The sequence below is a fragment of the Protopterus annectens genome, chromosome 1.part0 (genome assembly GCF_019279795.1).
Source record: "Protopterus annectens isolate FY-2018-M chromosome 1.part0, PAN1.0, whole genome shotgun sequence".
NCBI classification, from domain to species: domain Eukaryota; kingdom Metazoa; phylum Chordata; order Ceratodontiformes; family Protopteridae; genus Protopterus; species Protopterus annectens.
The window spans coordinates 361,884,886-361,904,452 of NC_056725.1; the positions used below are offsets into that span (position 1 = coordinate 361,884,886).

General features: G+C 41.6%; 1 long non-coding RNA gene across 1 annotated transcript; it reads right to left on the bottom strand.

Moving 5' to 3' along the window:
• Positions 1 to 6,264: 6,264 nt before the first annotated feature.
• Positions 6,265 to 15,636, bottom strand: LOC122801317. The gene is made up of 3 exons (XR_006364685.1): positions 15,555 to 15,636; positions 10,539 to 10,541; positions 6,265 to 6,275 (listed from the first exon to the last, which is right to left on the bottom strand). It is a non-coding gene; the product is annotated as an uncharacterized LOC122801317 (long non-coding RNA).
• Between the last annotated feature and the right edge of the window lie 3,931 nt (positions 15,637 to 19,567).

Consider the following 19,567-nt stretch of genomic DNA (forward strand, 5'->3'; position numbering starts at 1 on the left):
CAGATTCCTACACCACTCCTGACCACCTCATACAATACCACAACTCCTCTCTAGGCATCCTGTCACATGCTGTCTCTAAGTCCACAAAGACACAGCACATCTACTTCTGACCTTCTCTTTATGTCCCCATCAACACTCTCAAAGCAAACATTGCATCTGTACTGCTCTTTCCTGGCATGAAACCATGCTGCTGATCAGTAATCCTCACCTCCCTTCTTAACCTAGCTTCCACCACCCTCTACCATTACCTCATGCTGTGACTGATCAGTGTTATCCCTCTGTAGTTACTACAGCTCTGCACACCACCATTATTCTCATAATCAGTACCCAAATACATTTTATCCACTCCTTATGCATCCTCTCACTTTCCAAGATTACAGTATAAAATCCGGTTAAAAAGACCACTTCCATTTGTCCTAAACACCTCCATGCTTCCACAGGTATGTGATCTGGACCAATAGCTTTTCCATTCTTAAACCTCTTCATAGCTATCCTTACTTCCCACCTTAATAATCTGTTGCATGTCCTTATTCACCATACCCACATCATCCAACTTTCTCACTCTCTCATTCTCTTCATTCAACAGCCCATCAAAGTACTGTTTCCACCTGCTCAACACACTCTCCTCACTTGTGAGTACACTTCCACCATTATCCTTTCTCAGCCTTATCTGCTGCACATCCTTTCTAGCCACATGCCTCTGTCAAGCCAATTGGTACAGGTCCTATTCTCCATCCTTGGTGTCCAACCTTACCTAAACCCTTCAGATGCTCCATCCTCAGCCTTTGCCACCACTCTCTTTGCCATGCACCCCATCTCCCTATACACCTGTCTACTTTTTTCATCTGTCTGACAGTCCCACTGCTCCTTGCCAACCTCTTTCTCTGAATATTCCCCTATGCTTCCTCATGCTACCATCAGGTCTCCTTGTCCTCCTTCCTCTGTGCAGATGTCGTACCAAGCCCTGTTCTACTCATCTCCTTTACTAGCTCATATGTAGTTACCCAGAAATTTGCTATCTCTTCACTGCCACCCACTCCCTGTCTTAACGCTTTCCTGAACTCAACCTCATAATCACCCTTTCCCAGTATCCACCATTTGATCTGTGGTGATGCCCTCATACTCCACCCCCTTTTCTTGATCACTATTATCCCACAGACCAACCTTCCATGCTGCCTAACTACACTTTCCCCTGTCACCACTTTACAGCTACCAATCCCCTTCAAACAGGCCCACCTGCACAGAAGATAATCTACCTTGTGCATCTTCCTCCAATCTTGTATGTCACCCTATGCCCCTTGTTCTTGTAAAACTATGTATTCACCACACCCATGTCCAACCTCTGTTGCAAACCACCACCATCTCACCTTCTGCATTCCTTTGCTTAACACCATAGCTACCCATCACTTCTGGATCCCCTCTGTCTGCTTCACCTACATGCCCATTGAAATCTGCTCCAATCACCACTCACTCACCCTTGGGTACACTCATCACCATTTCATCCAACCTCTCAAACTGCATCTGTCTCATCCATCACACACACAATTAGCAGAGCATATGCACTAACAACTGTCATCATTACACGATCAATTTCCAGCCTCCTAAACATCACTCTACCCAACACTCTTATCACCTCCACAAACACTCTTGGCATAATGTTCTTTCAGGTTAACCCCTACACCAGTTCCCCTCCCATACGCACCATGATAGAACTATTTGTACCTGACTCCAATACACACAGCTGTACACCCTTTCCATCTGGTCTCTGGCACACACGATATATCCACCTTTCCTCTGTCTAGCATATCAGCTAGCTCTGTCCCCATACCAGTCATACTCACAACATTAACAGTTACTACCCTCACTACCACACATCTAGTATTTCACCTGTCTTCCTGCCATATAAGAATCAGGCATTCTCCAGGGTATGTCTGTGGATGCAAAGGCTACGGCACTATCAAATGACATGCATGTGTTATAGCAATATGAAGAAAGTGTCACTAATTTTTGCCTGTAGCCCAGCTTGTATGTGCAGTGTCCTCCAGATGTCCTGCCCTAACAGGTTGACATGACTGACTGAGCAGCAAGACTGTAATTACATTGTGCCATACTGACATAGAACAGAAAAGTACAGCAGGTATTACCTGTGCATATGTATGTATTGGTAGGTGTACCTCGCTGCCTCATAACAACTAATATGGGATGCAAAACATCAGGTGAATAAGCTGTACATGTTGTACACGTGTGTAACCTTAGTTTCTGTACATCCAACAGAGTAACACCTCTACAGCTACTGGTTGTATCATTGCCCTGACATAGACATTGGTAGAATAATAAGGTTGAGTATCACGTTGAAATTGTAGAGGTGGCCAACTGTGTTCTGACCTTGCACCCATGCCTACTACAAACAGATATATGAACACCCACATAGCTATATGGCCTCAGCAATACCTTACTTGTAAATCCTGTCTCCACCAAAGTAGAGTAAACCCCTTTGCTGGACAGGAGCAATGCACAAAGCACATAATGTGATGCTATATTGGTTGTATAGGGCAAAGTAGGAGCAGGCACCAACTGGGAAGCTTGTCAGCCTTTGTCTGAATGAGCATATTAGGTCCCAGGTGGACTACTGTAAGGCTAACTATGAGTACAAATTGGGCACATTCACTAAGGGCAACCATAAGGCCATCTTCACATATGTCTGCAATCTCAGAGGCACCAACTCAACCCACCCTGTAATGGTGGTCAATCACAGCACATACACACACCCCATAGCTACAGCCAACCTGCTGCAGACAGATTTAGGGCAGACATCACCCCCCCCCCGGATCACCATTAGTATACGTGGATATGCACAGCACATGCACCCCTCCCCTCATCATCATGGATCTGGTGCAAACTGCCTAATCAAAGTTAACAAAAGCAAGTCCACTTGGGGCCTGATAACATTCCTGTCTACATCCTACATGAACCCAGGCATATGCTTCCAGATCCATTACACACTGTATGCAAGCAAAGCCTGAGCACTACTGACATCCCATATGCAAGGAACATGGCCACTGTCATCCCTCTACACAAAAGTGAATGATGAATGGTAGTTTATGCAATGTACTGGCCCTCATTGGGGGGAACATGGCACATCAGGACCAGGAGCACAATGTATGTTCATACAGTGCTGCCAGGTACAGGGGTATAATGTGTTTGTAAGTGGTGGCTAATGATAGTCCATATTCTTGTGCTGGCTCTGTAAACAACTCTGGGTAATGTCTGAGGTCCTGTGATGTGTTTCCCCTGTGTATGTCTTCCAGGTGCCATGCAGCGGCAACCACCTTACACTGATGCGGAGACAGCAGCCATCACAGAAGCTGTAATCTTAACCTATGCCATACTTTTTGGCAGTAGCTGGCAAAATCTGCAGGAGTAGACTGCCCTATGGGATGAGATCATCCACAGAGTGAACATCTTGGGCCACCATGGAAGCACATACAATCAGGTCAGGCATAGACCTGATATGTCATGCTCGGTAAAGGGCTGCTGCTGTAGTGAGGGACCATAATGCTACCAGTGGGGTTCAGCCACATGGGCCCATCTTACACCAACAGAAGAGCTCCTTGCCAACCTTGGGGTAGCCCTCACACAAATTCAAACACGGGAAACAGCAGTCATGAAGGTGGGTCCCAGGCAACAGGCAAGGAGCATCAGGGGAAGGACAAAGTTCACATCAATGTAATGAGGTAGCATTTAAACTGTCTTCTACAGAGTCTCTAGATGCATATGTCGGTGCAAAATGGATTAATGGGTGGGGTGTAGTAATGAACACAAGTGCCCATCTATGGTGAAGGACAGCAAATTGTGTAGTATCATAGTGTGTACTGTACCTGTGCAGAAACGTACTGTTCATCTTATACTAATGCCTAATGTGAATCTGCTGACAATACCGCTCCCTCACAACTACATAGAGCCCTCTGGTCTGCACATGGGACAGCAGCCTGAATCCAGTAAGTATGGGGTTTTCCTGTTGTGGCTCACCAGTACCCCAGGAATACTAAAGTTAATGCATGTGACCATGCACACAACTGTTACACTCAGCCATTTGGCAATATCTGCATGTTCACCTCTGGTGGTGTTTACTGCATTGCATCACAGTGGTCATGACAGGGGCCTATTTGCAGGAGACATCACATCTGTAGCATACTGTTAGAAAAATATGTACTAATGTATATGTTTAGTGTTTATTAGAAGATAAAAGGGTTAACACATTTCGTTCTATTTTATGTACAGCTTAATTCTGTATGAAATTATAAGATGCTTTTTCAAACTCCAGTATGCTTTCTGAAATTGCAAGATGCTCTCTGACCTAGTATTTGCTAGCACAGCAAAATTCATGTTTATGCCTTTTGGAAATCTACTGAGAAACAGGTGATTATCTGCTAGGTCAGGAAAATGAATGAATAGTGAATGAATAGAACAATACTGTTTTCTATAATGTTATTGAATATGAACAATCAGCTCTGTTCGTGTTATGAGAACATGCACAGCTGCGGAAAAGAAAAGATTCATCAAACAAAGACTGCTTGAAGAAATGAATTATAATCTCTACTTGCTTTGTGCTCAAATTAGCCATAGTACCTTGGATGATAACATTGCATAGTGAGAAGTTGTATCTGACCAGTGGTCTTCAAGGCCACGTTGTTTTTCTTAGGAAGTTTTTTTTGTAAACTTGATGTGCCAGCAGAAAATCATGGAAAAACAGCTGCTATGAAATAATATTGAAAGAACTTGTGATTTATTACGTCAACTTGGTAGGCAATGTTTTGTAAGAAATGTATAAGAATAGCTTCACTTCCTGATTCTAGTTAGACAAACTCTGTATTAGCACGTTTTTTTCTCCTTGCTGCAAGATTAAAGTGCCTTAACCTGAACCTGCCATGTGTTGATCATTTTGAAGTTGTTTTTCTTTTGACAGATTGGTCCTCCAGACCGGAAACTCTCACTTTGCTTCAGGTCAGATGGGCCAGGTGGCATGAAACCGTACGGGGAAGAAACCACATTGGTTCTTCTGCTTTGAAAGACCTCCGACTGACTTGTCGTTCAAAAGAGGAGTGCCACTTTTCTGATCTGCGACTGGAGGACGAGTTAGCATACGAACCAGAGACGGTCAATCACGGAGGCTCAGGTAAGGTGAGATTTACCTTTTTTCTGTTTTAGATCAGGGACTTGATTTGAATCATCTGTCAGGAGATTTGTTTTGTACAAGTCAGGGAAAGAAAGATTGCAGTCTTGTCATAGATCAGGGAAACAGAATAGGTAAGACAGTTATTCTAGATAAACTGTGAAACAGAAAATCGTGGTACCACGTGAAAATAAGAAGGGTTACATAACATTTTTAACAGTCAGAACAATATGAGTAATAAGTGCACAAAAAGTTCCCAAGATCCACCGCTAACCGAAGATGCAAAATATATGCAATTACAGCTTGCCGACAATGTTAGATACTATACAAAATGGGTTAATAAATATGAATTTAATGGCAAATTAGAAAAATCCTCGCTTATTAAACTTATCAAACAGCTTAAAACTGATGCAAAAGGTCAGATAAAAAAGCAACATCAATTAGGCATTCCTCAGGCACACAGGTGGATTGAGGAAGCAAACCGTAGAGAACAAAAAAGTAATAATTCAAAAGCTATGTTTCTAGATAAGGAAAACAATAATTTGGCAATAGCATCAGCCCCTCCGCCCCCTCTGCTTCCCGCACCAGAATATGAAGTGAGTGGACAACCTGGTCCACCTCCACTATACCCGGCTGTTACCTCAAAGCCAAGACCGTATGTTAGAGATACCATCGAGACTAGGTCTCGAACATGTAACTTAAGAGGAGATATTGAGTTATATGAAATAAACAAAAATTCACGAGCTATGAGTGAAGAAGAGATATATCCACTCATAGAAGTACCAAATCCTCAGGCAGGACAGGCAGGACAGGACCCGACTCTCCTAGTATATAGACCGTGGACACCGGAAGACATCCGGAAAGCCACAGAGGGAATTCCCCATCTAAAAGTTAATTTTAGAAAATTCTTAGAAGACTTACAGGGCATGAGGTTAAGTTATCATTTGAATGGAGAAGAAGTAGAAAAAGCAGTGAGATAAATCGTAGGTCCAGATTGGTACATGATCAGTGGCAACTGGAATCCCCGTGACGCAGAACACAAGCCACTCCCACATAGCAACGCAGAACTGGATAAAAGAGTGAAAGGTCTAACAGACCTAATCTCTGAGAAGTGGAAGCCTAGGGCAGACTGTACTTGCATTAATCAATGCATTCAACAGGAAGGTGAAACTGTTGACAGATATTATGCTAGATTATTAGAGTGTTTTAATAACCATTGTGGAATGCAGGTACCTGAAGACCAAACACGTGATTCCTCGTATGAGCAGCAACTAAAAATACATTTTTGAAAGGCAGTATTTTGCCTATAAGCAGCTTTATTACAAAGCACATGGTAGACCATCGTATGAGTAGATTACAGTCACTACTTGAATATGCTAGACATGCCAAAAGGCATTTTAATAGTAAAAAGAAAAAGAAAGCCCAAGTATTTTCTGTAGAAGATGGAGCAGAAGTTTATGTAGTACACTCCAGAAAAAAGGGCAAGAAAAATGCCCAGGGAAACAAACAATCTGAGAAACGATCAGAACAGTTTGAAGAGAGAAAGAAAAGGGGTGAATGTTTTAAGTGCGGAAAGAAGAGACATTTAGCAAGGGATTGCAAGCAAAACAAGAAGGTAGTCATGGAAGATAAGGAGGGTGAGGACTGACTATATGATAGTCAAGAATCACTAGAAGGGAGTAACCAAGAAAAGACAAATGTAAATGTGATAGAGGGAATAGAGGATGTGATAGAAGAAATAGAGGAAGTACAAGAAATCATTGATGGTGAAGAAAGTGAAATTTTGGACTTAGCATTATTGAGCCTAGAGCTCTATTTAGCAGACACGAAACCGGAAGTTACACTTCTGGTAGAGGGGAGGGAAGTTAAATTCCTGTGTCACTCAGGGGCTTCACAAACCCTGATACATCCTTCCAAACTACCAGAAAATTCAGAATCACTTGATTACATATTCGTGAAAGCAGCTAATGGACAGCTGTATCCGGAGCCACTCTCCCATAACATAGCAATAACTGACCCTGTTTCAGGGATGACCCAGAAAAGCAAAATTGTTGTTTCTGCAAAATGCCCAGTAAACCTTTTGGGCAGAAATCTTATGCAGATATTTGGCATAGCAGTAGTACCGACTATGCAGGGTATGGAAGCACAGCGACAAATGGATACTTTTGTGGTGCGACCGGAGGGTGAAACATTTTATTGGTACAGCCAGGACTTAGTCACGACTGGTCCAGGGGCTGTAACCGAAGAACTGATGAACATAGCTATCAGTAAGTCCCCCTCCCTTGACACTGATAAACAGCATTTGTTGCACTGTACTCTGTATTATTGTAGCACATCAGGACCTGATAAGGAATATGAGCAAGAACTGTTTAAAAACCATGCAAACAGATTAGTATTACGGAATCTGTACTGGGACACAGAAGGGAACAGTGTAGTTAGCTGTTTATTGCCCCAGGAATTCTTTGCACTCTATAAATCTAATCAATTACCACATGTTAGTTTAACTAAGGACAAGAATGTGAAATGGGTAGATCTAGGAGAAAAAGTCACAAAGTGGGAAAAACAGAGTTAGAATTGTCAGAACAGGGAGTACAGAAGCAGAAGTTAAATTGGATAATGCAGACACACCCAGCTGTACACTTGCAGTCTAGCGAGGACAGCTGATTAGCACTCTTATTAGAAGAGGAAGAAAATGCCTTACGGAGCCTACCAGAAACTCTCTGGTCAACAGGGAAATCAGATGTAGGACTAATTCGTACAGCAGGACCAGTAACTATTACGCCAAAATCAGCATTTAGACCTCAAAAGAGACAGTATCCCTTAAGAAGGGATGCAGAAGTAGGAATCAAATCTATAATAACAGCTTTACTTAAGGAAGGAGTACTGGTAGAATCTCCCGATTCACCATGTAACACACCCTTATTTCCTGTCAGGAAAGCAAATGAAGAATGGCGTATGGTCCAAGATTTACAAGCTGTAAATGATGCAGTAATACCTAGAGCACCTACGGTGCCAGATCCACACACCCTATTGAATGATTTGAAGCCTCAATAGAAGTATTTTTCTGTGGTAGATATTAGCAATGCATTCTTTTCGATACCGATACATCCTGACAGCCAACATTGGTTTGCATTCACATTTCACAGGAAAAGGTATACATACACGCGACTACCACAGGGGTATTGTGAAAGCCCAACAATATTTGCACAAGAGATGGCAAGCAACTTGGCGGGATTTAGCCCACCAAGAGGCAGCCAAATTTTACTTTATGTAGACGACATCCTACTGGCAGCCCCCACCCAGCAAGAATGCAGAGAATATACCATAGCATTACTACAATTTCTAGCCACTCAAGGACATAAAGTAAACAAAAACAAATTGCAGCTTTGGAGAAAGCAGGTTAAATACCTGGGATATGTAATATCCAAAGAAGGCAGAACATTAGATGAAGATAGGAAAATAGCAATTTTACAAGCACCCAAACCGACTACCAAGAAGGAAATTATGTCCTTCCTGGGCACGACTAATTTCTGTCGGAGTTGGATCCAAACTATGCCTTGGAGTCTGCTCCACTGACCAACTTGATATACAAGAAGCCTATGGCAGCACAAGATTTATTACAATGGACACCAGAAGCAGAATCAGTTTTCTGAAAACTGAAACAATTGATAGCATCCTCATTAGTTTTAGGATTACCAAACTATCATAAACGTTTTTTCCAAACTGTAGAATGTAAGCAAGGTTACATGACATCAGTGTTAATACAGCAACATGGGGATAAGCAACGCCCCGTAGCTTATTATTCATCACAGCTGGACCCAGTGGTGCGATTACTACCCCACTGTGTACAAGCAGTAGTTGCAGCTGCAATGGCAGTACAGGCTTCGGCCTCAGTAGTGTTGCTCCACCCTCTCACATTGAGAGTGCCTCATTCAGTCGCAATTATTTTACTGCAAGAAAAAGTAGCATATCTTTCTCCTGCTAGAAATCTTTCCTGTATGACTATACTCTTGAGCCAACCTCATATGACAATTGAACGATGTACAACTTTAAATCCGTGTACCTTGCTCCCGACCCCTGCGGATGGCACACCACACAGCTGCCTGCAGGAGATTGAACAAAAGACACTGCCTAGAAAAGATCTAACGGATGTTTCCTTGGATAATGCCGAGGTGACATATTACGTGGATGGCTCATGCAAAAGGGGTCCTACAGGACAGAACCTAGTGGGGTATGCAGTAGTTTCTGATACTGAGATTTTAGAAGCAAAGTCTTTACCACACAATTTATCTGCGCAAGCAGCAGAATTGATTGCCTTGACAAGGGCATGTACCTTGGCAAAGGGTAAATGTGTGAACATTTTTACTGACAGCCAGTACGCTTTTTCTACTGTACATGTTTTTGCACAACAGTGGAAAAATAGAGGAATGATAACATCTACTGGTAAACCGATTAATCATGCATAATTTATTTTAGATTTGTTAGAATCCATTCAGTTACCTCAGAAAGTAACTATTTGTAAATGTGTAGCTCATACCAAGCAACAGGATAGGATTTCATAAGGTAATGCGAGAGCTGATACAGCTGCAAAGCAGGCAGCTTCAGCTTCTGAAGTATTTCTTTTGAGTGAGGAATTACAACCTACTGAGATTTTAGATTTAGAAATGTTGAAAACAATGCAAACACTTACTATGAAAATAGAAAAACAGAAATGGATGAAAAGAGGAGCAATTCTTGAGAAAGGGCTGTACATCTCCAAAGAAGTAAAACCAATTTTGCCGTCTAACTTGTTTAGATATGCAGCTTTGTTGAGCCATGGGCAGTGCCATGTCTCAACAGGGGGGATGGTACAGCTAGTGAACCGAGTGTTCACTGCATATGGATTTACAAACTGCACAAAATAATTTTGTGCAGCATGCCATGTTTGTAACAAGCATCATGCACAAGGGGCATTGAAGCCTAAGCAAGGGAGTTTCCCAACACCACCATACCCGTTCCATACTATCTGTATGGATTTCATAGAACTAAACAAATGTGAAAATAAAAAATATTGTCTTGTCATTATAGATATGTTTTCCAAATGGGTGGAAGCTTTTCCAACCAGAAATCCAGATGCAGCTACTGTTGCAAAAGTCCTTGTTAAAGAAATTATTCCTAGATTTGGCATACCGGAAAAGATCTACAGTGACAATGGCACACACTTTGTAAATCAAACTATACAACAGTTGAGCCGATATTTCGGAATTTCCTTAAAGAACCATTGTGCATACCACCCCCAATCCACAGGATTAGTAGAGAGGCATAATGGGTTTTGGAAAACAAACTTAGGAAATTGATTAGTGAGACACAAAATAACTGGGTGCACTGCCTCCCTCTGTCACTGTTGAGCATGAGAACTGTTCCAAATGCAAAGGGGTTAACTCCTTTTGAAATACTGTTTGGGAGGGCATATTATATACCTCAGTGGAAACCTCTCATGCCTGCAGACCAGGAGGCCGACAGTTCACTTGCAGAATATATGAGATGACTTTTAAGTAATAAACACCTTTTGCATTTAAATTCTGTTTCAGATAAAGAACAAACCAGACCATCGGAAGCAGCAGTCCCAGGCACGTGGGTCTGGGTGAAAGTTATCAAGAAGAAGAATTGGACCACACCGAAGTGGGAAGGGTCGTACCAAGTGCTACTGTCAACACCCACTGCAGTCAAGATCGCAGAGCGAGTGTCCTGGATTCATCTGACGCACTGTAAATTGGTTAAAAACTTTGAACTGGACAAAAAACTTGTTACTGTTACACAAGAACAAAATGACCAGATACGGAACAAATAGAAATGTTGAACAACCTCAGAAGCATTGCATGATCATTCTGTTGGCCGTATTGATAACATTAATCTTTTTGTTGTGGCCTTTCCTTTTTCCAGCCACACGAGCTGAACTGAATAAACGGGATTCGTTACTTATAGACTGGCATCCAAACTTTAATACTTACCAAGCAATTACATATGTGTATGCTGAAACTTTTAATGTTTCAAATTGCTGGATCTGCACAGCTATACCAACAGCATACGAGGGATTATTAATCACTGCTGTCCCCCTAGGGGTCAATGAGACCTGGGAAAATTTGATTCTCGATACTACAACTGTGAAATCACAAGACAAAATAGCATTGTACCTGCCTGTTACACAAAAGGGAATTGTATGTTTTTACAAAAATGATACAGTACAGGTGGGTTGGAGCAATTACATTGTGACTGTTCCATACAAATGTTATATCAAAGCTAATAATGCAGGTTATATTTGTGATACAAACTATGACTCTTATTTTGAACTAATGCACAAAACGGTTGATGAAGTACAACATAATCCTGTTCTTTTTAAACAACTATCTATCATTGATAAGAAAATGTTTCATGCAGGGCAAGTATATATTAATACTAAAGTAGAGAATTGTTATTCTGTGTGGGGGAAAAAGGCATACAAATTGTTATCTGAGAATTGGTCCTGCAGTTGTTTTTTGGGTTACCTGGTTCCGGCCATACGACACACTGCAGTTTTACCTCAGGGAAGAATTCGAAATGTCAGAGAGGTCACCAAGAAACCTGGAAATCCAATCAAGAGACCTGAGAATCCAATGGGATGAATCGAAGCAGGCTAGAGAAACCATAACTCTGTGAAAAATAAAGATAAACTGACACACATGGACTTGAGTGACACTATTATATCGTGGGCAAGTATAGCCCCTGCATATGGTGCAGTGAAATCGATTTGGGAGCTGAGAAAACTGTCCAAACTTCTTGAAGTAATGAGCAATGCAACTTTTTCTACTCTCGAATTAGTGACTGATGAACTGAACGCTATGAGAACTGCGGTGCTTCAAAACCGCATAGCTCTCGACTTCACCCTAGCGGCAAAAGGTGGTACGTGTGCTTTAATATAAGAGGAGTGCTGTTCGTATATTCCTGACAACCAGCATGAGATAAACGACCATCTAGAGGTGATTCAGCAAGTGTCGGCCATGACCAAACCAGGCCCAAACCCACTGACAGATTTTTTCCAGAATTTGTTTGGGGGGGTGGGGTAGCATCCTAATGAACATCCTGATTGCCATTTGTGTGGGATTACTCCTATTAGGAGTGTGTGTTTGTTGTGGTATTGACTGCATGAAAAGATTAATCAAAGATTTTATAGACATGTCAGTTTCTGAGACTTTGTATCAAAGTACTGAAATTGAAGAACTGTTGAAAAATGAAACACTTTCATAAGTTAAAACTAAATGACTCTCTTAACTGCAAATTCTAAACAGAAAAAGGTTAGGAGAAGAAGCAACTGTTTATGCTTTTGAAAATAGAATAAAAAGTATTAACGGGGGGAAATATTAGAAAAATATGTACTAATGTATATGTTTAGTGCTTATTAGAAGCTAAAAGGGTTAACACATTTCATTCTATTTTATGTACAGCTTAATTCTGTATGAAATTATAAGATGCTTTTTCAAACTGCAGTATGCTTTCTGAAATTGCAGGATGCTCTCTGACCTAGTATTTGCTAGCACAGCAAAATTCATGTTTATGCCTTTTGGAAATCTACTGAGAAGCAGGTGATTATCTGCTAGGTCAGGAAAATGAATGAATAGTGAATGAATAGAACAATACTGTATTCTATAATGTTATTGAATATGAACAATCAGCTCTGTTTGTGTTATGAGAATATGCACAGCTGCGGAAAAGAAAAGATACATCAAACAAAGACTGCTTGAAGGAATTAATTATAATCTGCACTTGCTTTGCGCTCAAATTAGCCATAGTACCTTGGATGGTAACATTGCATAGTGAGAAGTTGTATCTGACCGGTGGTCATCAAGGCCACGTTGTTTTTCTTAGGAAGTTTTTTTTTGTAAACTTGATGTGCCAGCAGAAATTCATGGACAAACAGCTGCTATGAAATAATATTGAAAGAACTTGTGATTTATTACGTCAGCTTGGTAGGCAATGTCTTGTAATAAATGTATAAGAATAGCTTCACTTCCTGATTCTAGTTAGACAAACTCTGTATTAGCACGTTTTTGTCTCCTTGCTGCAAGATTAAAGTGCCTTAACCTGAACCTGCCATGTGTTGATCATTTTGAAGTTGTTTTTCCTTTGACACATACCTCACAACCTGTCATTGCAGGACATCTGGACAAAGACCAACAAAATGGGAGACCCAAATCTAGGGTCATAGTGTAGACATTAGTGGTATACAGTGCATATAAATGGTGTACACACCTGTTAGAATGTCAGGTATTTGTGATATATGCAGAATAGACAAGTTCAAAATACTGCCAACCTTTCATGTGACCTATAACCTGTACAATTCAATTGTAAAGCAAACAAATCTGTTAGGGGAACAATAATGACACATAGCAATAGTACAACAACCTAGTAAAAAAGCAAAGAGTGACCAGACCACAGCTAATAAAAGCAAGCCAAGTTTTATTCCAGGAAATACAAATGGTAAGTGCTTTCACAGTAAAAAAGTGCTTCATCAGACACATTCTTCATTCCACTCATCAGTTTAAAAATACATGTGAGCCAATCAGAACTCAATAACAATTAATAAAACATCAAATAAGAATACACTACTATTTTGCCCATTAAGGAGCTAGCTGTATCATAGTGGAGGGTAAATATACAATAAATACTAAAAGGTATAAATACATGTAAAAAAGGAGATACCTATATGCATCAGTTTTTAATAAAATATGTAAAATACACCTATTTTTTAAGATGTCTCTTATCTAGCATAGGTTTGATGGAAAACTTATCATTCAACCCTTTCCCCATAGTGGCTCTCATTCTAATGATCCATTCTAGTTCTTTACATTTTATTTTATTCCTTTCCACACCCCCTCTATTCCCAGTCTATACTTTCTCCACGACCAAAAATTTAAATGTGTGTGATACATCTGTATGTATCACATGTCTGGCAAGGGCATTAGTGTCTGCTCTCCTCCGAATATCATAAAGGTGTTCTCTGATGCGATCACGTAATCTACTTGTAGTCATAGCTACATAGAAAGACGAGCACAGTTCACAATAAGCCAAATAGACTATATTATATGTGTTGCAGCCTGCTCTAAAGTTGAATGTCAGAGCCTTCCCAGTATCTGGGTGTAAAAAATAACCTTTACTATCCACTGCTTCACAAAAGTTACATTTCCCACATGGTAGAGTACCTTGTACATGTTCAGAAGTCCCAGTACAGTGCATATAGGTTCATAGGTTCATAGGTTGGTACTAGGCTATCAGCCCTAGGGCCTATACAAGCCTAGCCATAACAATTCCCTGGCTATTTCTTCCCACATTATTTACTTTCCTGGACCCCTATCTAGCAGGGTGACTGACATGATCCCTGGGGTGAATTTCCTTTCTCCCATCCAATTGTCAAGGTTCCTCTTGAAGAGGTCCAAAGAGGCACTCTGCTTGACATGTATGGGCAATCTATTCCAGAGTCTGGGGAGTCTCTGGGTCAGGAACCTTTCCCTCCAGCATGTTTTGTTTATTGTGATGACAAGGTTTAGATCCCTGGAGCGTGTAGCTCTGAGGGATTGGGATTTCTTTAAGTGTAGCATGTCCAACAGCTCTGGGTTTGACATGGCCTTGTATGTTAAGCAGAGATCGCCTCTGAGTAGACGATATGCGACAGAGTATAGCTGGAGTTTTATAAGGCAGTCAGCATAGGGCATCTGCTTTAGGCCTGTGATTCTTTTAGTGAGGTATTTCTGAGGCCTTTCCAGTTGTTGCAGATGTCTTGAGAGGTACATACCAAATGGGGCATTGTATTCTATAATGGGTCTAATGAGGGATGAGTACAGTGGGACAATGACCTCCTTTTTTCTGGATGAAAAGCCCTTCGTGATGAGGTGTGCCACATAGAAGGATTTCCTGACTGTTGTGGCGATGTGGTTATCGAAGGTGAGACCACTGTCCACCTGTGTCCCTAAGTCTCTTATCACACTTTCTGTGTTTAGTGTACTGCCACCTATATGGTAATTCATGGATACATGTTTTTTTCCCAAAGGGGATAACAATACATTTCTTGGCATTGAGCTTGAGCCCATGGCTCTGGCACCAAGCATCTGTTTCTGTAAGGCCCTTTTGTAGAGTATCCACATCATTTGGGGATTCAATAATGGCTCCCAGTTTGCAGTCATCTGCAAACTTTGTTAGCCAGAGTCCCTTAGTGTTGACCTGTACTTCAGAGAAGTAGATGCCAAACAAGAGCGGCCCCAGGACTGAACCCTGAGGTAATATCTCTATTCCTCGGCCCACATAGTAACCTTTTAAGTGAATTCTGATTCTTAAAAGCAAAACTGTGTTTGTCTCCAACCATATTTTTTACCTTATCATCCACACACAAAATATTCCAATGCTTCCTATAGATCCCTTGTAGCAGTCTGATATTACTGGAGTAAGTAACAGGTACTCTCAATACTTGGTTTCTGTTAGATTCTTGCCTATCTGTAGGGGTACAGTTAGAAAAATATGGTTTAGCTTCATTATTCCTGAGAGCCATCACATTGGACACAATAGGGTTAACTTCTGTAAATTTATAACCTTTTTCTTTAAATGTCCTTTCTAATGTGTGCATTTCTTGCATGAATGTCCCATCTTCCACTGTTAATCTAGACATCCTAAATGCTTGCCCCTTTACAACATTCTTAAACACATGGTTGGGGTGCATACTGTGTCTATGGACATATGTATTTCTACTGCATTCTTTACAATAGACCTCAGTGTAGAACTTCCCTGTGCTTTTCCTTTTAACATTAAGAGCCAATAACTCCATAGAAGTAAATGTGGGCTGAGGAATTGAGAACTGTGCTCATCTTTCTATGTAGGTATGACTACATGTAAATTATGTGATCGCATCAGAGAACACCTTTATGATATTCAGAGGAGAGCAGACACTAATGCCCTTGCCAGACATGTGATAGATACGGATGTGTCACACACATTTAAATTTTTAGTCTTGGAGAAAGTATGGACTGGGAATAGAGGGGGTGTGGAAAGGAATAAAGTAAAATGTAAAGAACTAGAATGGATCATTAGAATGAGAGCCACTGTGGGGAAAGGGTTGAATGATAAGTTTTCCATCAAACCTATGCTCGATAAGAGACATCTTAAAAAATAGGTATCTTTTATGTATTTTATTAAAAACTGATGCATATAGGTATCTCCTTTTTTACATGTATTTATACCTTTTAGTATTTATTGTATATTTACCCTCCACCATGATACAGCTAGCTCCTTAATGGGCTAAATAGTAGTGAATTCTTATTTGATGTTTTATTAATTGCTATTGAGTTCTGACTGGCTCACATGTATTTTTAAACTGATGAGTGGAATGAAGAATGTGTCTGATGAAGCAATTTTTTTACTGCGAAAGCACTCACCATTTGTATTTCTTGGAATAAAACTTGGCTTGATTTTATTAGCTGTGGTCTGGTCTCTCTTTGCTTTTTTACTGGATTTCTTATATTTTGATTGAACAGTTTGCACACACCACATTTCTGTTTTGGATTATAGTACAACCTAGTTGCATATGTGTCCACAGGCTGAAGCTAGTACTGTGCTGAGGCAGCTTTCGATATAACTACAGCAATACATCTTATTGGGTACACAACAGCCATCAATTACAGAAACTCTTTGATTAACAACAACTGTCAGCTGTCTTACCAGGATTATCCTAACATATACCCAGCTGCCTGCTACAGCAACAGCCATAGTTCTCATAGAGTTGATGAAGCGGCTAAGGGACCACATGTTTGAGATGTATCAGCCTGGAGAAGGGTACCAAAATATTTACACAGCATTGCACATACCATGGGACACAGTGGAGACAGTCGTTAAAAGGTGGTGAAAATATGGGGCTACAGTGACATTGCGAAGGAGTGGACATCCCACCAAAGTCTATGAGAATACAAGATCAAAACTGGCCAGGGAGGCTGCCAGGAGTCCTACAGCAACAGTGAAGGAGTAGCAGGAATCTCCAGCAAGTACTGGGTGTGTACTACATGTCACAACAATCTTCCATGGTCTCCATATATCCTGCCTATAGGGTAGGATTGGAAGATGGCTTAAGTTTCTCACACCAAACAATATCCAGGCCTGGTGACAGTCTGAAATCAATGCATCAGGTCTCCAAAAAGCAAGTGGGAAAATGTGTTACGGTAATATGAGACCATGGTTGAACTCTCTGGCCATGATTCTGACAGGTGTGTTTGGCACAATATCACCACTGCACATCAGCACAGCACTACCCCCATGGTGAAGCATGGTGATGGCAATGTTTTGCTTTGGAGTTGCTGTTCACAAGCTGGAACTGGGGCTGCAGCCAAATTAGATGGGATTATGAACAGTTCCAAGCACTGGTCCCTTGCAGCTCCAAAATATTCTGGTGTCTGCCACATAGCTGTAGATAATGAGGAATTCCACCTTTCCACACAGCAATGGACAAAAAACATACATCCAAATCAACAAAAGGATGGCTTCACCAGAACACATGCAAGGTGCTGCACTGGCTGAGTCAGAGCCCACACCTACATCCAATAGGATATATGCAGGGTGACCTGAAGAGGGCAGTGCACTGGGGATGCCCTTGCACTCTGACATATTTGGAGGTGTTTTGCAAGGGAGAGTGTGCAAACATTGGCAAGTCAAGATGTGCCATGCTGAGAGATACCTGCCCAGGAGGACAGCATGCTGTGATTAAATAAAAAGGTGGTTTAACAGAGTATTACTTTAAGGGTGTGCACACTCATGCAACCATCCTATTGCATCTATTTCAGTTACCAGATTTTACCTGTAACTGATGTGTATGTTATTCAGTTGGATTGCACAGGTTATATTTCATATGAAAGGATGGCAATGCTATGATCTGATTTCTGAGGTTTCATGTGATATATCACTAAAACCTGGCATGTTAACAGGTGTGTGTACACTTACTATATCCACTGTAAGCTTGGGAAGTTGTATGAGTAAATGGCTTTGTTTTAACATATATGTACTGCAGGTTATGCAGTCTGCACCTCAAATTAGAACATTACTTAGTGGCACCAATCCACAGGCCAACCCAGTAATGTATCAGACAAACACAGGAGTTATGAGGAACAGGCCAAACATATGAGCTACACATGTAGACATTCAACAAAATCCTGTATAGTTGGGGGGTATGTTCTGTAGGAGTTGCCACAGTGCTATACAGGTGAACAGAAATAATTTACATGGGTGCAGTGTGTGCTAGGTGAAGGGCCATCACCTACTAGCACCACTCACGTATCCCAGAGGTGTATATTAGTAGTAATGGTAATTGGAAAGGGCTTCACTGCATGATGCTGAGGGTCCGTCCAGAATGTATATTTTATTTTCTGACTGTGTGTTGTGAATGCCCCCAGTCGGCTAATGTGAGGTCTGTGTAATACCTTTAAGGCTCCTCACCTGTGTGTGTGTGTGTGTGTGTGTGTGTGTGTGTGTGTGTGTGTGTGTGTGTGTGTGTGTGTGTGTATATACCAGCAAACCTTATAGTGCCGGTAGTAATTTACATATGTTGTTTTTTCCTCACAGGTGGACATGGTGGCTTCGGTCCCTCCCCCTCTGATACTGATGTCATTGTCTCTGCAGACTCTGACCATGGTGATACTCATATTGAGGCACAGGTGGTGTTGTCAGGGGCTGATACTGTGCCATCGGTTGGCATCCCAATATTGTCAACCCCATCACCGCACACAGTCACAATGTCCAGACATACCCCATCACCAGTGGCCACAGATAATGGACAGTTGGCGGGTGGTGGCATGGAACAGGTTACTGTGGTGACTATGGCAAATGAGGGTGCAGGCACCACCCATAGCCAGAGTGCTGGTGATGTCCCACACAGGCAGATGGGCAGGGGTGCTCGGAGGAGGATTGCAGCCTGTCATGCCCCTGTTGCAAGTGCCATGGCAGCAGTCACAAGATGCATGTTTTGGGCCATCATGGGGGCATAGGCACGTAATGAACATAATACCAGACATATATGCAGGGTCATGGATGAGCTTGTCCCTGGTGTCCATGTTGATATGAACTCACTGCAGCCATATGTGAGCATACTGGGGTCATGGATAGATGGTGGGCAGAGACCTTGGCACTCCTCAACCATGGAATATCTGTGCTTGAGCATTTGGCAGATGCTGGCCAGCAGCCATGTGGCTGTAGGGCAGCACCATGATCAGCTAAGAGTCTACATGGCCATGCACCATCACGTTCCCATGCTGGCAGCACTACCAGCACTACTGAAGGGGATGTGCTGTCCATGCCATGATGCAGCAGGCCATGGGCACGTGATCCTGGCTGGTCCCAACAGGGATGCAGATC